This window comes from Oryza sativa, chromosome 10 (assembly GCF_034140825.1).
Source record: "Oryza sativa Japonica Group chromosome 10, ASM3414082v1".
NCBI classification, from domain to species: Eukaryota; Viridiplantae; Streptophyta; class Magnoliopsida; order Poales; family Poaceae; genus Oryza; species Oryza sativa.
This window is the reverse complement of record NC_089044.1, coordinates 17,691,997-17,701,043: the sequence shown is the minus strand read 5'-3', so window position 1 is coordinate 17,701,043 and position 9,047 is coordinate 17,691,997. Positions and strand designations below refer to the sequence as shown.

Below are 9,047 nucleotides of genomic sequence, written 5' to 3'. Positions count from 1 at the left end.
TTTTTGAAATCCGACAGATCCTTTTTTTTTCCACCCGATTGAATCGGATCGATTTTTTTATGTTTTGTTACCGCGTCGACAAAATCGGATCGACTTTTTTTTCGCCCCTGATTTTTTTTTTCACACGGACGACGGAAACAACTCATACTTTTTAAGTAGCACAAAAAGTAGCATATATATATATATATGTATATATATATACTATATACTTATACTACTTAAAAAATAAGAAACGTTTTCTTCGTCCGTTTAATAAATAAAAAAAAGCGAAAAAAAACAAAAGAGTCCGATTCCCCTTGGAAAAAAAGATCGGATCCTTAAAAGGAAGAAAAGAAACTTTCCTTCGTCCGTTTAATAAATAAAAAAAAGCGAAAAAAAAACAAAAGAGTCCGATTCCCCTGGAAAAGAAAGATCGGATCCTTAAAAGGAAGAAAGTCCGAGAAAAAATACCGTTTAAATAAAAAAGCGAAAAAAAAGTCCATGGATAGGTATGAATCGAATTATTATAACCGTTTAAATTCGCTTTTTTAAAAGTTAAATTTAACTTTAAAGTCCGACTCCCCCGGTGGAAAATAAAAAGGAGAGAAAAAAACAAAAAAAGAAGAGAAAAAATATCTATCGCAAAAAAAATAAAAAAATAAAAGGGCGTTCGACTTAAAAAAGTCTGACTCCCTATGGAGAAAAAAAAGGGGACAAAAAAAAAAAGAAAACGAACTTCTACCTTACAAAAAAACGTTCGACTCCTTAAAAAAAAAGTCCGACTCCCTCGAAAAAGACTTCTCGAAAAATTAAAAATATTTTTGCCGGTATTTTGGTACATCATTCGTGTATGGGTCGGTTTTAAATTCATTCGCTTTTGGACCGGTACTTTGTACGTCATCCGTGTATAGGTCGGTCCGTGTATAGGTCGGTTTTAAGTTCGTTCGCTTTTGGAAATACAGATCCGTATTTGAGTTAGGTTTTAATTTCGTTCGCTTTTGAAAATACTGAAGGAATCGTATAACTCGCATGCTAATTTGAGACGATCTGATTTCTAATTGCAGCTCATGATTTTCAAGCTGTTTTTGCCGATACCTTGGTACATCATCCTTGTATGGGTTGGTTTTTTAAATTCGTTCGCTTTTGAAAATACAAAAGGAGTCGTATAAAAAATCTCTTTTAAAAAACTCGCATGCTAATTTGAGGCGATCGGACTCCTAATTGCAGTTCATGATTTTCAAAATGTTTTTTATGGTACTTTGGTACGTTATCCGTGTATGGGTCGGTTTTTAAATTTTTTTCGCTTTTGGAAATACAAATCCATATTTGAGGCATTTTTTGAATTCGTTCGCTTTTGAAAATACAGAAGGAATCATATAAGAAATCTCTTTAAAAAACTCGCATGCTAATTTGAGACGATCGGACTCCTAATTGCAGCTCATGATTTTCTAACAAAATATATATCCAAGCAAATTTAACACAGTGAATTTTATCTTAACTAAACCATATAACAATAATAAGATTAAAATAGTCTTCACCCGTTGCAACGCACGGGCATTTTGTTAGTGTGTCTATATATATATATATATATATATTAAATTTGTTTGGTGCTCCATGGTGCCTGGGCACCATTGTTGAAATTGAGTATATACCCAATTCAAATGAGTATGAAACTTTTTCAATTACTTAGATATTAACATTAACTCCTTTACTAACTAGTTCAAAGCAAGTTTGAACTGAATTTGAACTTGTTTTTGTTAGATTTTGATTCTAGGTATATAGCATCCATACATATAATTAGTTAGGTATGTAATCATGGATTGTGAAATAAAGTTAAATTTGAGCTGTTTTGTTGATAGGTATAGCTAGGTATATACTCACAATTTGAAAATTTTGAAAAATTTGAGTGATTTTGTGCATTTGATACCATGGTGCCCCATATATATATATATATATATATATATATATATATATATATATATATATATATATACTCACAATTTGAAAATTTTGAAAAATTTGAGTGATTTTGTGCATTTGAAACCATGGTGCCCGGGCACCATGGTGCCCCATATGAGTGTCCTATATATATATATATATATATATATATATATATATATATATATATATATATATATATATATATATCCTACGGGCCGGCTCGGCACGGCCCAGCCGCGTGCCTGGGCGGGAGGCGCGGCACGAAGTGCCGATCGGGCCGTACCGGCCCGATGGCTGGTGGGCTATGCCTGGCCGTGCCGGGTAGGCCTTTTGGCCATCTATACTGGGGCGTGGAAAATTTCCTCGAGAGGAGTCGCGGCGCAACGAAGATGCCACGGAGGGGGCGGCGCGCGGCACGACCCGGAGGCGATGGCACGGCTCTCTCCTCCGGCCGCCACCTTCTCTCCGGTGAGCACGCTGCCTTTCCCCTTCTCTTGCAAAGCTAGGTTAGGGTTTTCTTCTCTTCTCCCTTTCCCGTCGTCGCCGCCATCTCTCTTCTCGCCGTGCGGCTTTCTCTCTCGTGAGCACAGCACGGCGCGGTCTCCGCGCTTCCCTCCTCCCCTCCCTTTCTTCGGCTTGGCCCTGGTGGGTGTGTGAGCGCTCAGCTCCGTATCGGTGACTCGTCGTCCTCCTCGTATCCTGCTTGACCTGGTGAGTTCTTGGTTGGGTGGGGATGGGTGCTCTGCTCGATCGATCCCGTGTGTTCTTCTCGTAAAGATTCGTGCGCGTAGAGTTCTTCAGCATGGTGCATGGCTATCTGATCTGTAGACATCTAGCTGTAGTATTGTGTTTGAGTCCAAGTGTTGGTAGCAGTGTCCGGATAGGTGTCAAATCGGTTGGTGTTTTTGGAGAGTTTAAGATGTTCCTCGTTGGATCCTTCCTCGCTAGGTGGAAAACAATGAAACTGAGGAAGATTTGTTTCTTGGCTCATACAGGGGATATTTGCATGCTGAAGTCCGGTCAAACGACCAAATTTGCTTCTTCCCTTTTCTTGCATTGATCCGAGTGTGACTGCACTTTTGTTCACAAGAAATCCAAGCGTGCCTGATCTAAGTTCCTGTTTTTTTAGTCTCTTTTAATTTAGCTTGGATGATAACAGCTATGTTGTACTTGTGAGCTTGTTTACAGTTAATTGGATGTAAAACTATTTCTGAATTGTAAACTAATTCTGTCGTCATTGTTTGACAAACAAACCAGCAACAAAATGCAGTAGTATATACAGTAATGTATACTTAAACTGATTTCTTTTAAACTAACAATAGTAGCTTTTAGTCTCATTAGACTAACAGATTTGTTTTCCTCAACATGATACTTGTACAAAACATGTTTATCGTAGCTATTCAAGCACTAATATGTCTAGTGTTAAATGAACTGATTGGGTGATTAATTCTGTACCCATATTATACTGTATTTGATGATGAGATCCTTCTATTTGATTGGAAAACAGCAGCTCCTACTTTGATGCTAGCTCTAGTTATAGGTTTTATGTAATTCTAGCTCTAGTTCCAGATATATAATCTTGGATGCTGAATTTGAATTGTCAGTGATGTGTGTAAATTGTGCTTGTTTTGTAGATTGCACGTGCACCCATTAGAGTTGGAGAAGACCAACCTCCTCCTTCCTGGGACCTTGTACCCTCTCCAAGAGGTACTAGATCTATTTATTCCCTTTGCTTTAAGTTGTTTATCTATATTTTGTGATGTAAATATAAAAATAAAAGAAGTGGTGTAATGTAGACCAAAATTTCTTTTCCTTTTAACATATGGTTAAACTAGCAAATATGCCCATGCTTTACAACGAGATCTAGTAAGAGGGGTTAAACGTTTCATTGCACTTTATTATTATATGTTTTCAGTTTTTTTTTTAGTTTTACAAAAGGTAAAAGGTAAAAGGCATCTGCAATGGAAAAGAAACACGCACTTTCTAGTGGAATATGTTCGAATTTTAGAAATAATTTAATATTTAAGAAAATAATAATTATTTTGACATGAAACAATCTACTGAGTGATTAAATAATTGATCATAATTTCGTAGCAATTTTAAATGGCTTAAAATAGTGCCAAACAATTTTATGTAAATTTTAAAAAAAATTAAATCAGTTGCTTTGAAAAATAAACTGATTAGAGCCTTAGTAAGTTTCGGGGACAACTTGAGGGACCAAAACTGAACTTATTCGTGCGGAGCGTACATGTGGCCCAATTGTGTGGCGGCCCGGGAACGGCAGCCTGATACAGGAGAATACGCAGTCGTCCGATCTGATCGATTGTCACGATTGATCCGGACATATATATAAAAAGTCGGCAGCCCTAACCCTAACCCTAAATCATTTCCCCACCTCTCTCTCTCAAACTACTGCGTCGTTGGCGCCTTTCCCCTTCCGCCGCTCCACCTCTCCCTCCCCACCGACTGCGCCTATCCTCCTCCGCCGCTGCCCCTCTCCCTCCCCACCGGCGGCAACGTTCCACCTCCCTCTCTCCCTCCCGTCTCTTCTCCCTCCGGCGGCGGTGGCAACGGCCGAGGGCCGCAGTAGCGATGGCCGAGGGCGGATCCGGCGGCCCCTCTAGCCTCCCTCCCATGGCAGATCCGCCGGCGGAAGCCGCGGGCGAATCCGGCGACGGCAGACGGATCCAGCGACGGCTCCCTCCGCCCCTCTCGCCTTCCTCCCGCGCGAAGGCAGCCTTCGTCCGTCTCGTGACGAACGGAAAAATACTAATATTTTAATTAGTTAAGATAAGATGTAGATAGGGATAGGGATTCGATTTGTTTTTTTCCGCGTCACATTTTTTTGCTGTGTCACATATAATAGAATTCGATTTTTTTTACCACGTCACATATAATTCTTTTTTTTCAATCGGACAGATTCTTTTTTTTATTTTTTTCGCTCTTTTTTTACCACGTCGACGGAATCAGATTTGTTTTTTCCCCCTTTTCTTTCGCCCGGTTTTTTTGGCCAATCAATAACATGTATATTTAGAAGTAGAGATGTTACAACATGTAAAAAAAGTAAGAATACAGACCAAAATTTCTTTATTATTGTATTTCTGCTATTTTCACATGTCTCATGTACTAATGTAAATTCATTTAATGTACTGCTGCTATAAAATGGCATGAAAATTTATAAAGAATGGTGTGCTTCATGTTAAATATACTAAGATGTAGATGGGATAGGGATTCGATTTGCTTTTTTTACCGCGTCGCATTTTTTCTTTGTCGTGTCACATAAAATAGTATTCGATTTTTTTACCACATCACATATAATTCCTTTTTTTAATCGGATAGATTCTTGTTTTATTTTTTTTCGCCCTTTTTTTACCACATCGCCGGAATCAGATTCGTTTTTTTCCCTTTTCTTTCGCCCGGTTTTTTTCGGCCAAATTTTTTCGCCTGGTTTTTTTCTCCCGATCTTGTTCGCACAGACGACGGAAACAAAAAGACCGATCGGTTTTTTCTAAACCGAGTGGAGATAAGGTCAACCAGATCAGATCAGATCGATCCCAGTTATAGATATAGATATAGATATAGATTTGTATAAAAAAGCATAGAGAGCATACAAGTTCTCAGATTCTCAGATTTCTGAATTCTGAACATGCTCGGTGCTAACTAATAAAAGATCATCACATTTTAAGCATTGGCTTTGCTCTTAAAATGTGATGCATATAACATCTTATTGCTTTGTAGCAGTGTAGCAGTGACAACCTTGTTGCAGAGACATATGCATCTGTGTATGATGAGAAGTAGAGATAGAGCTTAGGACTTCATATGTCTCTATTAGCTGCATCATTAAGATAAGCCCAACTATTATTTCAACTTTGGGTCTGAATACATATTATTTCAATTTTTACTGGGACTAGCACATATTTGCCTTGCACTTTAGAAATATTTTAATTGTACTCATGTAAATTGTGTTTGTTTTTTGCTTTTTAGATTGCTCGTGAACCAACTATAGTTGGAGAAGAAATTTTCTGGGGAGCGAAATAAAGGAAATGCAATGTGTTGCTGACTTTGTGGGGAATGGGAGGAAGTCCTGATATTTTTTTTATATGTAGGGTAATACTTATGATCTTTTCAAGACATTCTTGAAAGCAAGCATGGGTGGCTTTCTGGTATGGACATGCAGGAAGAGCACTTCTATTCAGGGTGAAGACATCCATTGGAGCAAGCATTGGTGTTGGATGTAATTGTTGCCATTGTGACATGTCAGGTCTTCAACAATGCCTCAATGCTGTTCTGATTGTACTCTTTTGATCAAGCCGATGTGCCTATTTGTGTTTTCTATTTTCCTTTGAAATGGACATATGCTGCTTTTGATTATACCATCACCAGTGCAGTACTGTTTTCAGGTGAAACTGTCGAACTAAATGTACTAGTTGTAGTAGTACTAGTACAGATAGCTAGCTGCAGTTTGAACATGACGTCTGAGTCTGACGAGCACTAAAACCCCATACCTAGGACAAACCCCATACCCCACTTAGGCCTTGATCGGTTGCTTGGAAAATAATCCCCAAGGGGAATCTATCCAGGGAGGGATTGAGTGAATCCCTCTCATGTCACTAAAACCCTATGGGGAAGTAAATTCCTTTCCCCTGATCCAAAACCCTGTGTTCGGTTGAGGCTAGTATTTAGCTATCAAAATTCATTTGCTATTTGATCGATACGAACAATCGATAACAGCCATAGGAGTGAAATTTGACAATAAAGAAGAAAAAGATGAAACTATATCATGATTCACTTGAGATAATTAGCCAGGAGATAATTAAGCATGGGCCCATGAACGTCATGCATCATTTGCTACTGATGCATCAAATACACATTGATGAAGCCTAAAAAAAAAGTGAAATATGGCATGATTCACTTGACATTTCTACTTAGAATTTGCATTTATGTGACCTTTCAAGCTATAAAAAATAAACATGGGCTGCCACACCAGTACTCTCCTATGCCAAATGGTTACATCAGCAATATACAATGTTCAGAGAACCACATTTATTGCTCCTTTACAAAACCAGCATCATGTACATGTTTGCTCAGCCACTCAGTATTTGAACCAGCATCCTCTCAGACTTCCTTCCTCCCAAAGCCTGTAGAGAAGAAAGAAGTTTCCTTTAATTTTCAGTTGTAAACTGCAAATACTTACGCAATGCTTCAGTGCAGTGAGCAATTGTCTCAAATTTCCTGAAACCAACCAACTATTGAACCGGGCAAAATGATGCTGAACTGCAACCATCACAAGAACTCTAATATGCCGGAGAATACAAGCAGTAACCCAAAGAAAGTGATACTCATACAAATCAAATACTCCTAGTAATGCAAAAGTCTACTAGCTAGTATGTCCTACTGTGCAATTAATAAACAACAATAATCATTTTGATACAATAAGCTGCACAGCTAAATTAACCAAAATAACTAGTCCATGTCAACAGCAAGCCTAAAATATTCATCAATTGCACCAAGGCAATTCTGCAAAACACACACACACACACACACACACGTGATTTTCTAAAAATTAAAAACAGCACTGGGTAATTAATAAATAATCTCTGATCCATGTATTTGCCAGAACATGACTAAAAATGTTCAGAGAGTTGTAAACAAAAGCTCTGCAAGATGCAAAATGATCCATAGGCATGTATCAGAACATCTTTCTGAGCTGGTTGAGACAGTGCTGAACGACCTGGAAGGCTTGGAATCAACAAATTGTTTGGCTATAGAGGAAAATTTTTACCTGAAGACCCTCAACCTTGGTCTCATTGCCTCGTATTACAACGTCACCTACACGACTATTGAGTGATTCAGTTCTATGCTAACTCTGAAGACCAAGTTGAAAGGCCTCCTGGAGATTCTAGCTTCTGCCTCAGAATATGCAGAGCTTCCTAGTCGTTCTGGTGAGCAAAAATCCATTGAGAGGCTCGTTCATCACCAGAGATTTTCTATCGAGAAGGCTAGGTATGACGATCCATACAAGCTCACAAGTACAACATAGCTATTATCATCCAAACTAAACAAAAAGAGACTGAAAAAACTCACAAGTACAACATAGCTATTATCATCCAAACTAAACAAAAAGAGACTGAAAAAAACAGGAACTTAGATCAGGCACGCTTGGATTTCTTGTGAACAAAAGTGCAGTCACACTTGGATCAATGCAAGAAAAGGGAAGAAGCATTTGGTCATTTGACCGGACTTCAGCATGCACATATCCCCTGTATGAGCCAAGAAACAAATCTATGCAGAGAACTAGGTAGCTAGTAGCGGCTTTCTCCGGTGAACTGTGAAGTGGCGGCGGCGATGGCTCTGGTCTTGGTGAGCATGGCGAGCGCGTCGAGCACAAGGGAAGTGGTGGTGGTGGCCGGGGACGACGCGCATCGCCTGGAACGCCGGCGCGGCGGAGGAGCCGGAGGAGAAGAGCCGAACAGCACGCCCTCGCCGGAGAGGAGATGGGACGACGGATGGCGCCGCACGGGAAGGGCGGCGGGGCGGGGCAAGAAAAGGCAGCGTGTGATCGCCGGAGAAGAGAAGAAAACCCTAACCCTAGCTTTGGAAGAGGAGGGGAGAGGGGGAAAGGCTGCTCACCGGAGAGAAGATGGCGGCCGGAGGTGAGCGCCGTGCCGTCGCCGTCGCCTCCGGATCGCGCCGCGCGCCGCGCGCCGCCCCCGCCGTCGCGTCTTCGTTGCGCCGCCGCCTCCTCTCGAGGAAAAATTCCACGCCGCTGGAGGAGTTGATTTATTCCCGGGCCTAGAGAGTATAGAAACCCCGTAGTGGGCCGGGCTAAAATCCACGCCAGGGCTTAACCGAACGCACAATTTCGCAAGGATCGGAATTTTTTCCTCCCCGGGGTGACCCACGGGGATTGGGCCCTGATCCCGGCCGGGAATGGCCTAACCAAACAAGCCCTTATGGGGATCAATTGTATTGGGGAATAACCCCATACTTAGGGTGTACTGTTGGAGAATATCCCCTTGCTCAGGGTGTTGTGTAGAGTAATGTAATAAAGGACTAAAATGCCCCCAAGAGAAGAGATAATTCAAGAAATGCCATTGACAAGCGTCCAAATTCAAGAAATGATATCG

At 40.4% G+C, this 9,047-nt stretch overlaps 2 long non-coding RNA genes across 3 annotated transcripts; one reads left to right on the top strand and one right to left on the bottom strand.

The window, feature by feature from the left end:
• The first annotated feature begins 1,314 nt into the window (after positions 1 to 1,314).
• LOC9266069 (uncharacterized) lies at positions 1,315 to 6,319 on the top strand. Of its 2 annotated transcripts, none has more exons than XR_001540785.3 (3): positions 1,315 to 2,631; positions 3,555 to 3,627; positions 5,905 to 6,319. It is a non-coding gene; the product is annotated as an uncharacterized lncRNA (long non-coding RNA). The 2 variants fall into 2 exon arrangements; XR_001540786.3 differs by having other exon boundaries at positions 2,124 to 2,388.
• Positions 6,320 to 6,681: 362 nt separating this feature from the next.
• LOC4348820 (uncharacterized) lies at positions 6,682 to 8,697 on the bottom strand. The gene is made up of 2 exons (XR_001540787.3): positions 8,551 to 8,697; positions 6,682 to 7,058 (listed from the first exon to the last, which is right to left on the bottom strand). It is a non-coding gene; the product is annotated as an uncharacterized lncRNA (long non-coding RNA).
• Positions 8,698 to 9,047: the final 350 nt, after the last annotated feature.